The sequence below is a fragment of the Ursus maritimus genome, unplaced genomic scaffold, assembly GCF_017311325.1.
Source record: "Ursus maritimus isolate PB19 unplaced genomic scaffold, ASM1731132v1 scaffold_6, whole genome shotgun sequence".
NCBI lineage: Eukaryota > Metazoa > Chordata > Mammalia > Carnivora > Ursidae > Ursus > Ursus maritimus.
This window is the reverse complement of record NW_024426774.1, coordinates 33065854-33086093: the sequence shown is the minus strand read 5'-3', so window position 1 is coordinate 33086093 and position 20240 is coordinate 33065854. Positions and strand designations below refer to the sequence as shown.

Sequence of the window (20240 nt, the reverse complement as noted above, 5' to 3'; positions counted from 1 at the left end):
GGTGGTGGCCAACATCCCGGACATCATGAATGACCTCAGTGTCTCTGGCTGGTGGGGGACCTTCCCTCTGTATCCTCCAAATCCTTCAGGCCTATCAGCCCCACCATCGGTGTGAATATATTTGTCTTGAAAATAATTTGTCAGTACATCTCCATCAGCAGTGCTGATTTCATTAATTGGAAGAATTAGCTCTTTGTGGCCAATGGAAGAATATGAAGCCAAAACACACGAAACGCTTTTCCCCAGTGACCCAGAGACCCCTGGATGAACTCCTGGGTGCCATGAAAATGGATCATTTTGCAGAAAGAATATCATTGGATGTTTATTTAACATCACTCTCCACCCCCCCCCCCCCCCAAAGACCTTCGAATCACTCTCACATCTGGCTGCCTTTTTTCCCTTCACTTTTTTGTGCAAAACCAGGGCAGGGAGGAAACTTCATCAGTCTGAAAACATCCAGCAGCAAAGTGTAAATTAAATGTGCAGAGAGGCCAGGAGAGGGGGGAGTCTTATATCCTGGGGGTGGAGGAGTAAAGGGACGTGTCCTTGTTCCCACTCAGTATGGGCAGAGCTGTTTCTCGACCCTGTGTCTGCACCAGGATCTGTGTGATCTTGGGCAAGACATTTAACTCTTCTGAGCCTCCGCTTCCTTACTGGTAAAATGGGGGAAATAAACACATACTCATAGGGCTGTTGGAGGGTTAAAGGAGATAATACACATGGAATATATGGCACATAGCAGACGCTTGATTAATGGTTGCTACTATTATTGTTGCTGGAATAAAAATCAGGGTAGAATCCCAATGGTTCCCATATCTCAGAGACCCACCATTGCTAGCTCCATTCAGGGAGACAGATGGGCAAAAATATATCCAATGAAGGGAGACAGATGGACAAAAAGGGATGATCAAGGGTATCGGATGGAATGACAGGCTAATAGGATGATGGACAGATGGACCATCTCATGGGGGAAGCAGATTTATGGCAACCCAAAGGAGATACTGAGAGACGGTTGTCCTGTGGGAAGCACAGATGGATGGGGGTCCAATGGGGGAGATGGAGAGATGACAGGCCACAGTGGAAGACAGATGGATGGCAATTTCATAGTGGAGTGGGGGATGGGGTGGGCAACCCTGTGACTAGGGAGAACAGATGGACACATGCTGATGATGGGTCCCAGGCTTCCTGTTTAGTCTCTATTCCTCAGGCCTACACATCCCTGAATTCACAAGAACCCCAGGGGCTCTGTGGGCATTCGAGAGGGGTGTGTCACATGACCTGAGAAGACTCTGAGCACCAGGGTCGGCCTGGCCTCTGCACCTCCCCACTCCCACAGCCCCTCCCTGGGTGGCCCCACAGATAAGGGCTCAGGCATGAGGAGGAGGAGGAGGAGGAGGAGGAGGAGGAGGAGGAGGGGGAGAAGAGGAAAAGGAGAAAACATTTTGGGAGAAAAGGGAAGTGAAAACTGGCTAAAACTTCTATTTATTTAAAATAAAGGTTGTTATGCTTGACTGTAAACATGCTGGCCCATCCCTCCCTCCCACCCTCTTCTCATGGCAGAGGGCTCAGACCACACAGCAAGCTGGGGGGCAGGAGGCAGAGAAGGCCATAGGGAGGGCTGGGACTAAGGTGGCCCAGGTGTTGGGAGGGGAGAGGGACCCAGGAACTCAGTGCCCTGCTGAGCACACCTGGGCTGGGCTAGTCCTAGACCGCACTGGCCCTCAGCTCCGAATCCTTCAGCATATAAACCCGCAATCGTAAAGACGGCGTCAACGTCACACGCACACGCATGCGCAGTCAGCATAGGGGCCAGGACGGCACAGATGGGCCCGCAAACCCTGCCTCGCGGGTGTCTGCCTCTGTCTCTGTTTCTCTCCTTGTGGGAGGCAGGCAGCAGTCCTAGCGGAGGTGGGAAGAACTCCAGCTGTGAGTCACCTTTTCTATTTGAACTAAAAATTCTTATCTGCCTTTGTCCTCTTTCTTTCTGGTTCCACCTGACTTCCTTCCATTTTTTTCAGTGCCTGAGCCGTTTTGGGTGGCCTGTAAGAACCTATGAGCTCTCCAGAGAAGGGAGACAGGTGTGGATGGGGAAGAATCTGGACTAGAGACAGGTCTGGGGACGCTGCGTTGCAGCTCTTTTGTGAATAGGTTGCTGTGGCCACCATTGGTGGCCCCAACCAGACAGGGAAGGCTGTGGTATGCAGGGTCAGAAGCGAATAGGCAGGAAATGTTTTGTGATAAGAGGCTTCCCTTCTTGCAAGCTCTCCTTAAACCCAGACCCAGCTGTCAGACCCCAGGGCTGCAAGAGCCAGCCTTTGGGACTGTTGGAGGAAGGGGCTGCATTTGCTATGGGGCCCTCGGGGGCAGGGGGGAGGGCTCCCCAAAAGGCAGCACTTGGGGATAAAAATGATCCTGGGAACCCAGCCAGGCTGCCTTCTTTTGGGATCAGGAAGTTCAATCATACTTCGTAAGACCAATCAATCTCTTAAGAAAAAGAAAAGAAAACAAAGTCCTTTGGTTTTTTCAATGCAAGTTGCCCAGAGGGCAGGTGCCACCTGGAGCCATTCATTAATATTAAGCAGTAAAAATGGAAAATGGAAGAGTGCATCCACGAAGTCCAACCTGGGGGCTCTGCGAGGGAATCCATTCCGGGGTAGTCTTCTGCTGGGCATGGAGTCTCAGGAATGTGTGTCACGCAGCCGTTCGCGAAGCACGGTGCTCCCCAGACTCCCAACTGTCTCCTGTTTGTTCGAGGCCCCCATAACTTCGCCATCTGTGGTTGACTTGGACAGCTCACAAAAGAGCTGGAAGGGCTGCAAAGGAGCACCCCATGGATGGGGGTGAGGCTTTCGGCCTCCTGCTATTGTATCAGTGCCCCTTCTTAAGGATTAGCGGCTTCTATCTGTCCCTGGGGGCTGCACTGTAAATGCCTGTGTAATGCTAATTTGTGGTTGGCAGGAGATTGATTGGGAAGAAGCTGAACAATGGCAGGAGGAGGCTGAGCTCCCCCCCCCCCAACTTCTGGAGCCTTTGGGGTGTGTGTGTGTGTGTGTGTGTGTGTGTCTATCTTCTAGAAAGAATGTAGCACAAAGGACACAGAGAGGATGATTGAAGGAGAGGACGGGGATGAAGTCACTGACAGAGTAGAGTCTGAAGCACCCACTCAGGGAGATTTTTTTGGGATAAGTGATGTCCCATCACTTTTGCTGTATTCTGTTCGTTGGAAGCAGGTCCCACAGGTCCAGGCTACGCTGAAGGGGAAGGGATCACACAGGAGGCAGGAATCGGCAAGAGCCATTTCAGAAGCTGCCTGAGACACAGTGCCTGGTACATAGTAAGTGCTCAGGAAAAGTTGTTGGTACTGGGTCTAGTGACACTGTCACTGTGTCTGTGAGGTGTGTTACTTCGCCTTCAGTGGCCCGGCCTCTGCTGTCCCATCTTCACCCCTCTTGGAATGGCTAGGTTTTCTTGGAGGATTTTTCCTCTGGCACTGTGAGGTTTGTGACTCTCTCTCTGGGTATGAGCTGGCAGACAGAGGCTAGACGCTTGCTCACACGAACACTGTCTCTCTCACAGCCTCTTTGTGACCGTGTGTGGTCTTGCATTGTGGTCAGCGTACAGATATTTTAATTTCCGGCTCACCTGCTCCATGGAGGATCTGATTTCTTCTTGCGTTTATTTTTTTTTCTCTAGCAGCTTGTGGACAGGTATTTTGGTCTGACCATCTGGTAGCCATTCACCTTTATGATGGCTTGAGAAAGGAATTAATTTCACTTGTTTCTTTAGCCGTATCTGCCTCCTTTGACAGTAAGTTACCTTTATCACCTCTTAAAATTCTTACTATGTTGGTCCTTCTGGTACCTAGGGGGCTCTTTAGGTCCCCTAATTTTGTGCAACTGTGTCTCCTTCTTTGGTTTAGCTTCTCGTGCCTTTCTTTTCGTACCAAGGTTTTAAACAACCTAGATACACTTCTAAGGCGTACCTCTCCGCACCCATGGCCCTCTGAGAGATGGATTCCACTTGACTAGGCCAGGCCAAGAGTCATCAGAGAACAATCAACTGAAAGAGAGAATCTGACCCCTGCCCCAGTCCTGTCCCTTGACTGACTCCTCAGGCCTTTAACCTAGTTCTAGTGGGTAATGTGGGGAGGGCGTAATATGAGAAGGTAGAGCGAGAATGAGGTGGGTGGAGCCTCTTCATTCCCTCTGGCTTTGTATTGAGTGTCTCAAGGGCCTACAGTCTCCCCGGAGACCTCTAGAAGGTGGAGAAATCAAGGATTGGTTTTCTGCTTGACAGATGGAACATCAAGGGCTTCTGTTCTGGAGCCTCAGCTCAGCCTACCATGTTCTGCTGTATTTTTGTTGGAAGGAGTGCTGGCAAGGCAGTGGTATACACTGGGCTCTCTGGCCATAGAATATTATGAACACTTATGACAAGTGTCATTATATACCTTGCCTGAAAATGGTGCTGTGTGGAGGGGATGGTCAGAATGAAGCCAACAACTGTCTTCTGGGGTCTTAAAAGTCCTTCTAGCACCATTCATACACTAGTCTCTAATTGGTTAATAGACATGGTTGTCATTTCTAGGACCTCTTGCTCTAGTGTAGTGGTCAAGAGTTCGCACACTGGCCAGTTGGGCCTTGGTTTGAATCTTAGTCCCTTCACTTACTAGCTCTGTAACCTTAGTTAGCTTCTCTAAGTCTCATTTTTGACCTCTGTAAAATGGGCATGTGATGGTTTCATTCTCATAGGGTTGATATGAAAATTATACAAAGTAATAAATGTAATATTATATGTAACATAGGGTGCCTGGTGCATAGTGATCTCTCTCTTTTTTTTTTTTTTATTTGAGAGAGAGAGAGAGAGTGCACAAGCGGGGCAGGGGGTGCAGAGGGAGAGGGAGAAGCAGACTCCCTGCTGAGTAGGGAGCCTGAAGAGGGGCTCTATCCCAGGGTCTTGGGATCATGACTGAGCCAAAGGCAGACAGTTAACTGACTGAGCCAACCAGGTACCCCGCATAGTGAGCTCTTAAAGTCTTTTTTTTTTTTTTTTTTTTTTTTTTTTTTTTTTTTTTAGTTTTATTATCTTGTCCCCTAGGACCTTCCAACAGTTGAAGCCTCCATTTTTGGAGTTTATCATGCTTGTTATACTGATGGAGACTGTCTCTTTCTGTCCACCTCCCTTGCATGTTGGGCATCTCATGACCCTTCCATCAGTCTCCCTCCCGGATATCCTTTCTCTGGGACCTTGACACCCTTTCCCTGCAACCCCGACTCCTTGCCCCTCCTAGCATGCGACTCAGTCTCCACATCCTGTCAGCTTGTCTGAGGGGCTGTGGGACAGTCCAGCTGGGAGGTCTCCCTCCCTATCATTAATGACTTTGTTGTGAACCTTACTGAGGCACGGAGGAGAAATGTAAAAAGTTCAGACAAGTTGTTATTTGTCATCCCTCTCACTCCTCCCCCCGCCCCCATTAACGGAATTTAACTCACTCCCTGAAACACAGAATTGAGTCAAAACCCTTTTTGTCTACAGACATAGAGTGGACTTTTCACTTGGCTGGGGAGCTGTGCTGAAGAAACTGCCCAGGAGGCCAGACAGGATGTCTGTGGTGGGTCGGCTCTCTCAGGGGGAGAGGAGGTGGGATGGAAAGGACAGACAAGTGTCAGTGTGGCCTGAAGCTTCACGGTGATCCCAGGCTTTGGCCACAGGCACTCCAGGCCAGAAGCTTCCTCAGTTTCTACAGAACAGCCTGGCAAAGCAGTGCCGCAAGAACAGCTAGTCTTTCTCCTTTGGAAACTGGCACACTGGTTTCCATAGTAACAGGACTCCCCCATTCTGTCCTCTCTGAGCCCCATCTCAGAAGCTTTTTGGCATGGATATCAAGGCTCAGGATGAGAGGATGAATCATCTGCATACTTTATCCAAAGGGAACTGGGCTCTCTAAGCCCAAAGCTCTCATGCGATGTAAATAGTGAAGCCGAAGTCTAGGATGTCAGGGTGTTAGGGAGCTCGGCTGTGCTTGCAAAGCAGGAATGCTGAGTCAGTTGACGGAGGCAGATTTTGATGAGTGTTGTGAATTACTGGTTTGGCATGGAACATGAAATGGCTTTGTACCAAATCTTTGGCGAGGAGAAAAGGGCTGGCACGGGCAGAGACCCCTGCTGGCTTAGGTAGAGTGACGGTGTCTGTGAGCTCCTTCTCAGAGATGTGGAGAGCTTGCACAGTCTTACAAAATCCTCCTGAGGAGGGAGAAACTTAGAAGCTGTCCCATAAAGAGGGAGGAGGGTCATTTTTCTGTCTCAATGACCCGTGGATAAAGCCTATTTCTCAGGACAATAGAAATGAGGGGTCTGAGAGTGGGGAGGTGATCTTCAGGTTGGGGGGGGGGTATGACATATCTTCAATTGGAGTGAAGAAAATTTTCTTTTCTGATTATTCCAGAAGAGGACAAAGCTGACTGGATGGTGGTATGGAGGCTGGCTGTAGAAGAAAGAGAACAGTGCTGGGAGTTCTGCAAGCTGATTGGTTACTGGGTGAGCTGAAATTTACTTTGGGAAGCTAGCTGATCATTGATACGAGTCTTATTTTTCACCGGAGTTATTTCCCTGTCTTTAGGCATTCATAACAAATAAGGGGAGAAGAATAAACAGATCTCTACAGTTTTTATACTGGAAAGTCCTGTTAATCTCTTTGTGATTTGGGCAGGTGGGTGAGAGATTCCTGATTTCCTGATTCCTCCTGTGCCTGGAGGTTTATATAGAAAAGGATCATTGGGGTAGACTTGAAACGTGGTGCCCATGAGTGGAGACTGTACTCCAGAGGCCATGGAAAGAACTTCCTTCTGACAGCTGGAGAGGGCCTTCTCTGTGGGTGGGTGGAGACATAATCCCTTTTATCCTGGCTTTGGTTTGAGTAATTACCTCTTTAGCAATACTGTTCACGGCTACAACAGGTGTCAGGCTTTGTAAGGCAGATGCTGAGAGCTGGCCAATATCTTTGGTCATTCCTGACCTGTAGGATTGAACCTTCAATACCATGAGGTCTTATTCACCATTGCAGTCCCTTGTCCTGGGGATGACAGATAGGGTGTTGTGTTCCTTTCTAGTAAAAGTCCAGGAGCCAGTCGGGAAGGGCAGACTGTCCTTCTAAGTCCCCAAAAGAAGCTACAGTGGAAGAATTGGGGTGGCACAGGGGATGGAGACCAAGGGGATTTGTCACTGCCTTGAAAAATTGTCCTAGACATTTGCAAGTCACAGGAAGTTAGAGGAATAACAGCTGGATTCTTTTCATCACCTTGGCCTGCATATTATCTTGAGATAATGTGTGCTGCACTACACTTTTGAGAGAGTGTAGAAATATGGGAAGTGTATGATAGTGGGAGTCAGGACCCTGGCGTTTTAGACTGCTCCTGACCAGTGGTGGGAGTCTGGGGAAGTTGCTTTGGCTCTGGGGTCTTTCCAGTTTTCTCCCCTGTTGGTGGGGGTTGGGAATGTGGGCGGACAGGGATGAGGTGGTCTCTATTCTATGACTCACTGGGCCCCGCAGCATGACCATGTCTTACATACACAGCCAACGATGTTGATTGCTCTCAGCAGGGCTACACTCTCCCCTCCCCTGCCTCCACAGCGGGTTATCATGCTGACTCGACTAACACAACCCCCATCTGGACGCAGTCCAAACGCCAGATGTGCCCCCGATTAGTGTCGGTCTGGGGAATGTCTCCATGACTGAAAGGTCAGTGTCAGCTGGAAGTGCCCAGTGTGGGTGTCTGCCCCCCCACCCATGTCAACTGGGAGAGCTGACACTTGCATTATCTCACTGGCCAAGGAACTTGGCTGGGGCAGCATGGGGCCGGGAGCTGGCCAACTTCAGGAGGGCCTTGTTTTACTTGCCTTCCTCCTTTGCTCTCCGCTAAAGGACAGAGTGTGATTTTCCACTTGGAAGAGACTCCCGGGGTGTGCAAAGAGGGAAGTCCTGCTGGTGTGTAACTGAAAACACTTTGTTCTCCTTCAGATCTGCAACGTGCTCGTGTCTCTTCTGATTTTCTTATGGCGGCCGTCACCTCCACTATGGAAAGAAAAATGAACGGTAATGTTGTGATGGGCTGGGCTGCCATGTTTTACCCTATTTACAGGTCATTTTAAGTATCGCTTCTACACTTCAGACGGGCTTTCATGTTTAGGCTTTCCTCTAGGTAGCAATGAAAATTAAACACAATTGAGTTTGATGTGGATCTTATTGATTCCAGACCCATTTCAGTAGACTGTGACACTTCGGCGACCTGCAAATTCTACACACTAGAGTTCATATTTTACACAAGTGCCGGATCCCCAAGCCACGGACTCTCATTCCTCCCGGCAACATCCAGCTCCCAGCAGAAGACAGAGACCCTGTCAGAGGACGAAGACTCCTAATGAAGATGCATTACAGGTGATATTTACGGTCAGCCCCTTAGGAAAACAGAAATGATTCATGAATAATTTCATGGAAGTCACACCAAAAAGAGAGTCATAATTTTCTCAAGTCCACGTTGTGGCCACTTGCAGTCCCACAAGTCACCACAGCTTCACTTCAAAGGGATGAGGCAGGACAGGGGAAGAGGCAGTGTGTTAACCTGGCTTGGGAACTACCACGTAATGAAAACTGCTCAGCACCTATGATTGATTGCGTCCGGTCAAAGCAGAGCTTCTCTTCTTTGCCTGTTACTGGAAGGCTGAAGTGGGCTCTTCGGCTGGTGGCCGTGGTTCTCCCGGCAGAGCCATCGTTCGTTATAGAAGACCCCCCCAAGCTAAGGGAAGGATTGGTGACAGAGCAAGGCGGGTGGGTGGGTTCTGGCCGGTCATTGGTTTCAAGGCCCTGTGTCCATCTTTTCTCTTTTGCCACGGAGCTGGGAATGCGAGGCTTTCTTCAGGCCAAAGTGGGAGAGAGGGAATTTTTACTAGAGGGCATGGCCTTCTGAGGCAAGGGAAGAAAGGATCTTCTGCCAGCAAGGGCAGGGAACAGAGGGGAGTCAGAACAGCTTGTGGAGAATGGTATTCCCCTCTGGGGGTCACAGGGCCACTTGTAAAATGACGTCGCGATGTTGGTCCACATCCAAGGTTCTCAACCTTGGCTGTACATCAGAATCACCTGCGAGGCTTTTACAATCCCAGGGTCCGGGTCCCAGCTCATAGCAATTACATCAGAATCTCGGGGACGGGACCCAGGCCGAGGTAGTTGTCAGGGGGCCCCGGATGATTCCAGGGTACATCCAGGCTTGGTGATCATCCATCTAGGACTTTGCTAATCAAAGTACGGCCTGGGGACCAGCAGCGGTGGTGTCCCCTGGGACCTGTTAGACGTGCGGAATCTCAGGTCCCACCCCAGGCCTACTGAGTCAGCATCTGCATTTTAGCAAGGTCCCTGGGAGATCTTAAGTCTGTTAAAGTATGAGGAGCTGTGGTTCTCAAACTTTGCTGCACATTAAAGTCACCTAGGGAGCTTTTAAAAACCCCAGTGCCCAGGCCGCCCCTCGTACCAATTAAATCAGAATTTCTGAGGGTGGGATGCAAGCATCAGTAGTTTTTTATTGGTTCTCCGGTGATTTCTGATGTGCATGGGTACTCAACCCTGGCTACATATTAGAATCACCTGGGGAGCTTTTAAAGCTCCAGATACTTGAGCCCTATTTTCAGAAATTCTGATTTAATTGGTCTGGGAGAGGCTGCAAAAAACTTCCTAGGTGATTCTAATATGCAGCCAACGAGAGCCCCTGTTCTAGAATGTTCTGCCAGCTTCACTGAAGGGGCAGCCAGGTTGAAAACCTTGCTGCAAGTCAGTGGATCCAAGAACAGTTGAAGGGAAAGACCAACCAGACCATGTCTAGACTTATCTGATCTCAGGGCTTTGATATTTGATCTCCTTACGTATGACAACCACTATACTTTTTTTTTGAGTTCAAATATTTGTATGCTTTACTTTTACTTTTTTACCTTTACTTTTCTAATAAAGTTTGTTTTGAAAAATTCAACTTCAGTGCAGCCAAATGAAGGGGCAAAAGCATTGGTCTACATCTGGGCCACAGGGGCTAGGAGCAGCTGAGGAATCAGGTGGGACGGTGGCAAAAGAGGTCAAGATGGAGAACTCGGGACGGCCGGGGCCCAGCTGAAGCGTGAAGAAGTACCCTTGGGGACAAGAAAGAGGTGAGCCGACTGTGGTTTCTTGTCCCCTTTGCCCTGTGGTACCCCCTCTCCACTTCCACCATGGCTGTGGAGTTAGGTATTTCTTGAGTAGGGATGTCAGAGTTAGCAAATAAAAACAGGGCGCCCAGCTAAACTTGAATTGCAGAGAAGTAATTAATTATTTTTGAACATAAGTATGTCCCACGCACTATTTAGAAATACTTATGCTTTCTTAGGAAATGATTTGTTGCTTACCTGAAAATCAGTTTTAATTGGGTATTGTGTATTTCATCTGACAATCCTACTTGATCGACAACCCTAAATTCTCGGTGTTGGAAAACCTGCCCTCATGAATGCCCTCTAGGTCTGGAGGGTTCTTGCTGTTTGAGGTGAGGTCCATGTGTGTGGGTTTGAGCCCTGTCCCTGGGAGGTCTGCCCTCCTGGGCTCTTCAGGGTTTGCTCAACGTCCCAAAGCTAGCTCTGGCAGGGATGTGTGGGGAAGACCCGGTTCTGTGGACAATATTCCTGGACTTCACTTCTCTGGACTGCTTCTCTGCAGTTTTTGGTGTCGAGGTGGTTCCTGGGAGGTCCTCAGAGCTACCCTCTTCTCCCAGTCACTTGCCCAAGTGAGGCTACCCAAGCCCAAGAGAACGGGAGTGGAAAGGCATTTTGGGCTGGAGGCGACAGTGTGGAGCTCAGGTAACTCAGACATATGCAGGGCGAATGCAGCAGCGTGTTTCCCAGTCCAGCCACAGCTCGTCCCTGAAGCTGCTGTTCCACGTCTGAGCCCACCGTGGCTGGCTTTCAGCAGAGGCTGCTCCACGGAAACACATTCCGAGTCAAAAGTACAGTTTTCTGTTCCACTCAGCTGTGGAGCAGCTCATCCCCTGCTGGCTTTGGAGCATGTGGGGGCTCGCCGGGGGGAAAGGGGGACACAGAGTGGGAGAGAGCCGGCTGCTGGTAAGGGATACACACATTCGAGAGATGTGCAGGATGAGAGATAGAGATGGGGGGGAGAGGCAGGGAGGGATGGAAGGACAGAACTGGTTAGGTAGCTGGGGACGTTCAGCAAGATGCAGGCTGATCAGGAAGGGCGTCCTCTGCTCATTCCTCTAGACTGTCCCACTACAGACCTAAGCTGGTGCTGGTCTCTTGCCTGAAGCAGAGAGTCTCGATCAGCTAGCCTCAAGAGAAGCCCAGGAGGGCTCCGCGGGCTGGAGAATAGGCTGGGCCAAGATCTGAGGCCGTGGCTCACTTTCTGTGGGTGCTCCAGAAGGTTGGGTGCCCCTTTGTGAGGCTTACCCGCCGGTCAGACTCCGCAGACATTGTTGAGGCTGGAGAGCTGGGATGCCCCGTAGGACTGCTCACATACAATAGCTACTGTTGGAAATCCTCTCCATCTCCCTCCTGACGCCACCTTCTTCCTAGAATAATAAATAACCGCAGGATAAATGAAGGTCACAGACTTGGCTTTGTGTTTCTTCTGGGATTCAAGTCATGGGAAGTCTGGGCTGTTCTTTGTCTCCTTTCTGATGGGCTCCAGTGTGGAGAGCTGGGCTTTCCAGCACATCTTCTCCCATAGGCACCCGAGATGTGGCACGGGGAAGGCTCTCCAGAGAAACCTCAGTAGCTAGTGGCAAATTAAGATGATAAATGGTTTTTTTTCTTCCCTGGCCACTTAGTTGAGGACAGAACAGCCAGAAGTTCTGTGGAAGATTGGGAGAGAAGCCAAGGGAAGGGAGGGAAGGAGGACGGAGCTGCTTCATAATAGGACAGGTCTCCTCAACTCACACTTGCGGGGGCCCCTCCTCACATAGGATTGGTCCTAGTTCCGATTTTGTTGAGGGCTGGGCATCTGAGCAAGAAGTTGGTTTCCAGATCAACTGTACTGACTGGTAGGTGGAGCTGGGCCTGGGTTCTTGCTGACTATTTGGGGTTTGGCTTATCAAATCTTGGCCAGAGCCTGGCTACTAGCTACAGGCCTGTTTTTTAGGACCAGAGTGTACTTTCCTTGGAGACTGAGAGGCCTGGCCACTGGAAAAAGAGTTGGCCTGCTCCCGTGGGCCCGCAGCTCACTCTGGATCTAATTCAGAAACAGCCTGTTGGCAAAGTCCTAGGTGTTGTGGACTGTTGGACAGTGTGTCAGGTCCTGGGAGCCATGGAAGATGGGCTTGGATGACCACTGGGGCCAGGCTCACATTCTTATCTCAGCTGTAGGGAAGAATGGTTTGTCCCATGGGATTCCTCTGGGGCTGGCACACATGGCAAGTTCAAGGGAATGGGCTGGTACAGGCCTTGCTGGTCAGATCCCAGCTGGCTCTCATTTGTCCATCTTTGACAGACCCGGGTTTGGCTGGAGGGCTCTGACTTTCTGGCTGGTTGAGTGTGCAAAGAGCCAGGGCCCAGGAAAGACTTGTGGGTGAATGCGAGTGGGATTGTGGAGTGCATTTCTTCCCATGGAGCCAAGGGGGTCTGAACACCTGGCTAGTGTGTGTTTCAGGGGTCAGGTAGGGAGAGCTCAGAAGTGGGGGCATGGCTGGGATGATTGATAAAAGAGAAAGGGTCCAACTCCTGGTTAGCCCCTGCTCTTCCTCATCTCCTGGCCCCTTTCTTCTGCCCCTGGCTGGCACTTCTCATGTTCTGGGACAAGATCTAAATTGAGACATTCGGGAGCTGCCAACCTTCCAGGTCCAGGGTGATCACAGGACTCACTGGCTCCCCATCTCCTCTCGGCTTGGCCCTTGTCCTAATCCCCACCAGTGCCTGATGCCAATATCTGGCTGCCCACTGAAGTCCTCTTTCCTCATGCCCGTTCTGGGCACTGTTTGGAGGTGCTGAGACGGCTCTGCATGTGTGTACATGTGTGAGTGTGTGTGTGTGTGTGTGTGTGTGTGTACATGGCCTCCTTGGACATTTGACTAATCATTTATTGGCCCCGACTGAAGCACAGATTCCACAGTCCTTTCCAACCCTGGACTTAGTGGTTGGAGAAAGTGTCTGAGCATAACTTATTATAAACAGCCTTTGGGCCCAGCCTCTGATGCCACTCCTTTGGAAGGCCTTCTCCCAGGACCCCGGCCCTGTGTCCCTCCCCTTCTTTGGGCTCTTAGGGTCCAGAGAGCGTGCCTGGCTCCACCCAACTATGAGTTCTTCTGCCCTGGTCTGGTTCTGAACAGTTCATCTGTTACCTCCTCCCAGAGCCCAGGCTTTGGAGTCAGCCAGACCCAAGTTCAGATCCCGACTCTGTTGCTTACGAGCTGATAACCTTGAGCCAGTTGATTTCTTTGCGACTCCGTCTTCTCATCTGAAAAGAGGGCTAAATACGCCTCTCTGGGCTCCTCGTGAGGCTCTGAGAGCTCACGCAAATGAAGCAGCTGGCACAGGCCCGAGTTTTTGTTCTTTACTCTTCTCTCCTCATGGTTGTTGGAACAGAGCTGGGCTTGTGATCGGCACCCAGAAAAGTAGTAGTGACTGATTAATGATTATGGAGCCTGCAATTATTGGGATGAAGTCCCTAAACAGGGAAACAGCTCTAAGCAAACCCATTAATTAGGGGCCTGTTTGCAGTTCTTTTGTGCTGGCTTGTCATGTGTTAGCTCAAGGAGGGCTGGGTACCCCCTACCCCCCCAGAGGTCATTCTGGGAGAATAATGACCAAGGGGAGGCTCCGGCCTGAGGTGTGCAATTCCCACCTACTTGTGACCTTCACGCCCACCCTCCCCTCCCCACCCCAGAGCTGCTGCAATAAACAAGTTACCAGGTGACACACAGCCCTAATAAAGACGGCCACTGGCTTTAGGGTGGCGTTAAGCCTGAGCTAATGGACTTTGCCAGGGAGTGAGGACTGCCTGAGGCGCAGGACTTCTGACCTGGAGTGACCTCTCAGGCCAGGGGAAGCCAGCGCCAGCAGCAACTTTTTGAGAAAAAGGAAGATTTTCTTTTCTTTTCTTCTTCTTTTTTTTTTTACAAAGAAGAAATGTCAAAATGGAATATTACAAAAATCATGTTATAACTTACATGTTTACATTTATCTGATGAGCAAGTTTAAGCCCCAAATGCAATATAACGGTTATTCCACAATAATTTCAGTAACAAAAATATTTAAAAAAAATTTCATTCGTTTATTTGAGAGAGAGCACAAGTGGGAAGCAGGGGGAGAAGCAGACTCCCCGCCGTGCAAGGAGCCCAACGTGGGGCTGGATCCCAGGACCCTGGGATAGTGACCTGAGCCGAAGGCAGAACCTTAACTGACTGACCACCCAGGTGCCCCTCAGTAACAAAAATATTAATTGTTGTGTACTGCAAGCAGGCAGGTGGTAAGATTAGCTAATGGGGTAGATATTGAAAGTCGCATGACAGACGTCTGTCTGTCCCCGGGTCAGCCCCCACCACACTCCAAGGGGCTGGTCCTGTGGGGCAGCTCGGAGCCCAGGGCCCTGGCTGGTGGTAGGCTCTGTGGTCCTCTCAGAGTTGGTGGGGCCCTGGTGACAGAGACTCAGGGATGACCTCATTCTCCTGGGAAACTAAGGTTCCATTCACAAGCCTCAGACCCGTAAACAAGAGGCCAGGCCAGCTTCCTGCAACGGCTGCGTGGCTTGTGGCCCGTATGCATCCGTGCTATGTCGGCACTGACACCCTGTATGCAGTGGGTGCCAAATAAATACTCTAAGGTCACCTGCCTCAAGCACAGTCAATGTGCTTCTGTTCACTTTTTGGAGGACCATTGCCTTCCCCATTGGAGGGTAAGCACCATGAAAACAGAAACTGTATCTGACTTTTTTCCTCTCCTGCATCCTCAGTGTATAAGGGCTCCACAGATTATATTGAAATACATTGAATCAAAATCTTCTCTAAGAAGTGCCCCGATTCCCACCCAGACTGAATTGGACCTCTTTTCCTAGGCTTTTGTCCTCCATTTCAGGCATAGCATATTATGCTGTAATTATATTGTTTCCTTGCCTTTTTTCTGCACAGGCTGTGAGCACTCACTCGGGATCCCAGGGACCCCGCATGGCCACCGGCGCAAAGAAGGCGCTGACCACAATTCTTTGGCAGGACTGGATGAATGCTTGTGTGAATGAGTTTGCAGGGCAGACAGCCTCCCCACCAGCCACCCCAGGTCCAGCATGCTTGGAAGCTACATTTCCTGATGAGTGTTTTCCTGTTTTATGAATCTTTGTCTGTCTCTAAAAGCCCATGTTCCCTTCTGGTATCAGGGCACATCTGGTTGTCGGTGCATGTTGCTTCGTTAGAAACTCTTAAAACAGCATGAAATTGTTAGCACGTTGCTCCTGCCTGCCAAGCTGTTCTCGAGACTCAAGCTTTGGTGGATTTGGTTTTCTGTTTGTTTTCTGTTTTCATGCAGTTTAGAAAATTGGTCTGTGACAACCTTGGGGGAAATAAGCCTGCCTTGAGCTCTGCCAAGGAGAGGGCCAGCCTGGGAAGAGGGCTGGGGGTGGCTGGGAATCAGTGTGGAGAGGCTCTGGGAATCCTGGCTTGCGTGTTCTTTCCTTTTGTTTTGGATTGGACGCTCAGGCTGATTTGATGTGTGGAGAGAAGGGTGCCCAAAGGAGGGAGGGTGGGCCTGGGGCTAGCCTTGTCTTCTGTGGGTCCTCAGAGGGAGACCGGTGCAGATTAGTACAGTGCCTTAGGGTTCCAGAGGACACAGATATGCTCTCTCCAAATAAATGCCTGGGCATGGTAGCTATGAAGGAAGATGCCTCTTCCTGGTACATTTGATTTCTCTGCTATTTTGGGGTGTGGGCAGTGCCAGAAATCAGCTTTTCCCACATGGCCCCAATATGCCATGCCCCCTCCCCATTCTCGGTAGCTCTCGTCTCTTGGCAGATTTCCTTTCTCGAAGTAATCTCATCTGGGGAAAAGTCTGGGCTGGTCTCTTTTCACCTTGGGTGGCAGTTGTTGTCATTGCTGGGTATGTAGACGCCGCCAACACTGCTCCTGGATGGTCAGTCAAGACTTGGGCAGGTGGGAAAGGGGCAGCTAGTACCCCCAGGCAGGAGTTGGTTTGACTCCTGACAGTGGAGATGGGACTCAGAAATTGTTCTGTGGTAAATGCCAGTCACAGCGTCCATGCCTGCCCCTACACCCTCCCCAAACACTATGCCATATCTTTGGTCATCTTTCACTGTTATTTAAGAATTTTTCCTTTCATCAATTTCCACAAGAGTGTAGCCTCCATTTCAGCCTCTAATCTCTCCTCAGAGAATGGTTCTAGGCTGTGCTGCTGCCTTCTGAGTCTTTGTGAGCACGTCAAGATTTCTACTCTGGCTCTAACCTCCTGAACAAATCTCAGAGCACATCATGGAGGACCCCACAGTAGGCATTCTGCCTCCTTATTGCCCTGGGACTCTGAGGCCTTCCTGCGCATGGTACTCTGCTATGGACTGAATGTTTTGTGCCTCCCTCTCCCCCCAAAAGCGTCCCCACTATAATGGTTCTAGGAGGTGGGGCCCTTGAGAGGTGATTAGGAAGACAGCCATCTGTGAAGGAGGAAGGGAGCTCTCACCAACACTGAATCTACTGAAGCCTTCGCATTGGAATTCTAGCCTTCAGAATTGTGAGAAATCGATGTTTGTTTTTAAATCACATAGCCTGCAGTACTTTTGTTACAGCGGCCCAGATGGGCTAAGACAGACCTCTAAAGTCTAAGTTCTCGCAAGGAGCCCTTGCTTATGTGGGATCTGCAATGTGCCAGGCACTGACGATGGGGCTTGGATAGAATGCCTGGCCCAAGCTATATAAGCCACAAGTGACACAGTGACAAAGAGACATTGAAATCCTTGTCTGTCTGATGTCAAAGTCGTTCCTCGTTCCTCTGCATGAGGGGATCATGAGCTCAGGAAGGGCAGAGAGTAGAGTGCTTTGGTGGAGGGTGTATCGCCCTGCCCCCAGCCTCATCCTTCTCGTCTCACCTCATTCCCCAGCTCAAAGCCAGCGGGAATGCTCTTGCTATGAACTAAATCAAAGCAAAATTCTCTTTGTTTTAGGGAACTGGGTTTTAGGGAACTATATTAAAATGGGCCTTTAATTTAAAAAAGGTAGAGGAAGGGAGAGAAGTACAAAAAGAAACCCCTGGAAGAATTTATAAATTTTGAATTCTCAACGTTTGGTAAAGGCTTAAAGGCACGCGGGGCCATATTTCAGCCCGGCCCCATCTTAAGGGTGTTCTAGTGTGGCTCCCTTCTAGCTACAGGAAATCCTTCCTCTCTCCCCCTTTTCTGCTCTCGCCTCGCCTGGAAAGGGTTTCAGGCAGGTGTCCCTGTCATGCCCTTAACCTAGACTGGGGTTCCTGAACTGGAATCCATGGGGCCGGTGAATTTACAGACATTGAATGAAGAATGTGATTGCATTGTTGTCTGTGCTTTTTTCCTGGGGAGTGGGTTCACAGATGTAATCAGATTCACAGAGAAGTGGTCTAAGGAGACCCAGAGGTGAACCTGACACTTCCACGTGAAAAATGTACCATAGAGCTAAGCGCTAGGACAAGTTTTGCTCTAGGACAAGTTTTCTCATCCTGTAATCATTTTTCTATACCTGCCACCGTTAACACGTTTCTAATTTATTCCATTTTCATTTTATTGAAATGATTCCTACCTGGATCAAGTCAGCTCTGTGTACATATTACAGGAAGAGTGAGTTCATTAATCAGTTTCTTTTTTCTCATATGGAACAATCAGTCACTGTTCCTGCCGTAGGAGATTTTCTCCGGTGTCTGTGATACAAAGAGAATGTAGAGAGACAGAGGGAGAAGAGGGACAAAACCTGAAAGGCATCTTTACTGAGGGTGAGTTCAAATGTCCTTGGGGGACAAATGGAGGCAAGTAGTGGGGTCAAAATACCCTGATTCCGTGTCTCTGCCATGTCCGGGAGCAGGAGGAAACAAGCCCCGTAAAGAGCGAAAAGAAGTTGCCACCACCCCGTGGGCAGGGATGCCTTTACCAGGAAGGACACAGTCAGGAAAATGTGGACAGTGAATTTGGAAGACGCCTATGAGCAGTCTCCTTCTTCCCATCACCCTAGTGAGACCTTAATAGGACATATCATGAAGTCATCCTTGTCCGTCACATCCTGTAGAGTTCCCTCCATCATCATGTGACTTAGGATACTTGCTCTTCCTGCAGTACCAGGGAGCTCCTGGCTCGGGTGGCAGAGACCCTCAGAGCGATTCCCTAGCTTTATAAACGTCTGTGCCACTTAACCTTACAGGCCTCACTTATTTATTTGAATAACTACTGTAGGATAGTGTTGGTTTTTTTAAAAAAAGAAGTTGTGTGGTACAGTGGAAAGAACATGGGTTTGGAATCAATCAACCCTTGCTCGAATCCAAAAGTGATGCCACCTTTGCTAAAAGATAAATTTAAACACTGTTCTTCCTTCCTCTTCACCCAAGGGCAGGACACAACCAAGGATGTTTACTGGTGTATTTTCTTTCACTGTTTTATATGTAGCAGCTATGGCAAGAGAAGCCATGTAAGAAGGACACAGGAAGGCCATTGGACTGTTTTGTACTAATCTAGGCATTAAGCCTGTCTATACTGGGCTTATACTTGGTCCAGCCCAGCTCACCAAAATAAGTGTTGGGCTAGGGACCCAGCTAGAATAAAGTTTTCCTAAGCCTAGTATGGTTGGGGTTTAAAAAAAAATTTTTTTTAAAGATTTTATTTATTCATTTGACAGAGGGAGAGAGAATGCACAAGCAGGGAGAGCAGCAGGCAGAGGGAGAAGGAGAAACAGGCTCCCCGCTAAGCATGGAGCCTGATGTGGGGCCCGATCCCAGGACCCTGGGATCATGACCCCAGCCGAAGGCAGGCACCTAACTGACTGAGCCACCCAGGTGCCCCAGATACAGAATATTAAAACACATTCTCCATGTTTCTCAATTTTCCATATATTTTTTCTTTTTCATATGTTAAAAATGTCCTTATTATGTTTGTGTTATATTCTGGATGATTTTCTCAGATCTGTGTTTCAACTCACTGGTTTTCTCCACAGCTGTGTCAATGGATGATTTAACCAGTCCCTAGAAATTGTGTTTTTTTTTTAATTTGAATGATTATGTTTTTCATTTTTAGAACTTCATTTCAATTCTTTTTCCAACCAGCTCTTCTTTTCTCACACTGTTCTGTGCTTGTTGTATAGATTACATTCTTCTTCTAGCTTTAGAATGTTTAGGCAAATTTATTTTAAATTCCTTTCATAATACTGTCTGTTCAGGAATCCCTTTGGATTGATTTTTCTCACTTTTAACATTCGCATCTCGCCGTGTGCTTTGTAACTTTGACTCATCCTCAGCAGGAAGTATCTTCTGCAGATTCTGTGTATTCTCTAGGACTAGGAGGTTTCTATCCCTCTGATATAGTTTCTGCATTCTAGAATTCTCTTTTCTAGACCAGTTTAACTTTCTTTTGTTGATGTTGGCTATCCCTGGTAAGAAGTCTGAGAATTTAGGTTTTATCCTAGCATTTACAGACTAAGTGCTCCAATTTCATTCATTAAATCTTTTTTCTTTCCCCTTGTGCACACCCTGGGGTGGCCAGCCAGTTTCTCTGCTATAACCTTGAGTAGTAGGAGTTTTTCCAGTGGGAGGGGGTGATCATCTTTTCTAAAGCAATTTCTATCCAATTTCAGTTCCTTGTGATGGAAAGGAACTGTGGCCTTGTTTTTGTCTCTATGTGATATCAAAGGCCCCCTAAGGCACGTTTCTGTGTGCAGATGAATCACCTGGAAAACTTCTCAAAAAGGAAGATTCGGATTTAATAGGTCTGGGGTGGGCCTGAGATTCTGCATTTCTAATAAATTCCTGGAGATATTGATGGCGCTGATTTGGGAACTGTGCTTGAAGTGACAGAGGCCCCCAGCACGACTCTGGTCAGTTACCTCATGGACGAAGTGGCTTTACCTCTCACTGTTCACATGCTCTCTTTGTTTTTGAAAACTGGAAAGTTCCTTCTTGAGAGTCCTTTCAACCTTTGGGTATGACTCCCAGGCTCTTTCCATTTCCAGTAAAACTCCACTTACCCAGTGTTTTAATTAGGACAAAGCAAGACTGTAAGATGGG

At 49.0% G+C, this 20240-nt stretch overlaps 1 long non-coding RNA gene across 3 annotated transcripts in view; it reads left to right on the top strand.

Moving 5' to 3' along the window:
• Positions 1–1629: 1629 nt before the first annotated feature.
• LOC103671548 overlaps positions 1630–20240 on the top strand; it is a 59344-nt gene continuing 40733 nt past the window's right edge. For 2 of the 3 annotated variants that reach the window (XR_570952.2, XR_570950.2), the window contains exons 1-6: positions 1630–1926; positions 5536–5611; positions 6445–6536; positions 8017–8091; positions 8252–8433; positions 10019–10184. This is a non-coding gene — a long non-coding RNA (uncharacterized LOC103671548). The remainder of the gene's footprint in view (positions 1927–5535; positions 5612–6444; positions 6537–8016; positions 8092–8251; positions 8434–10018; positions 10185–20240) is intronic. The other variant, XR_005832820.1, reaches the window with a different exon arrangement.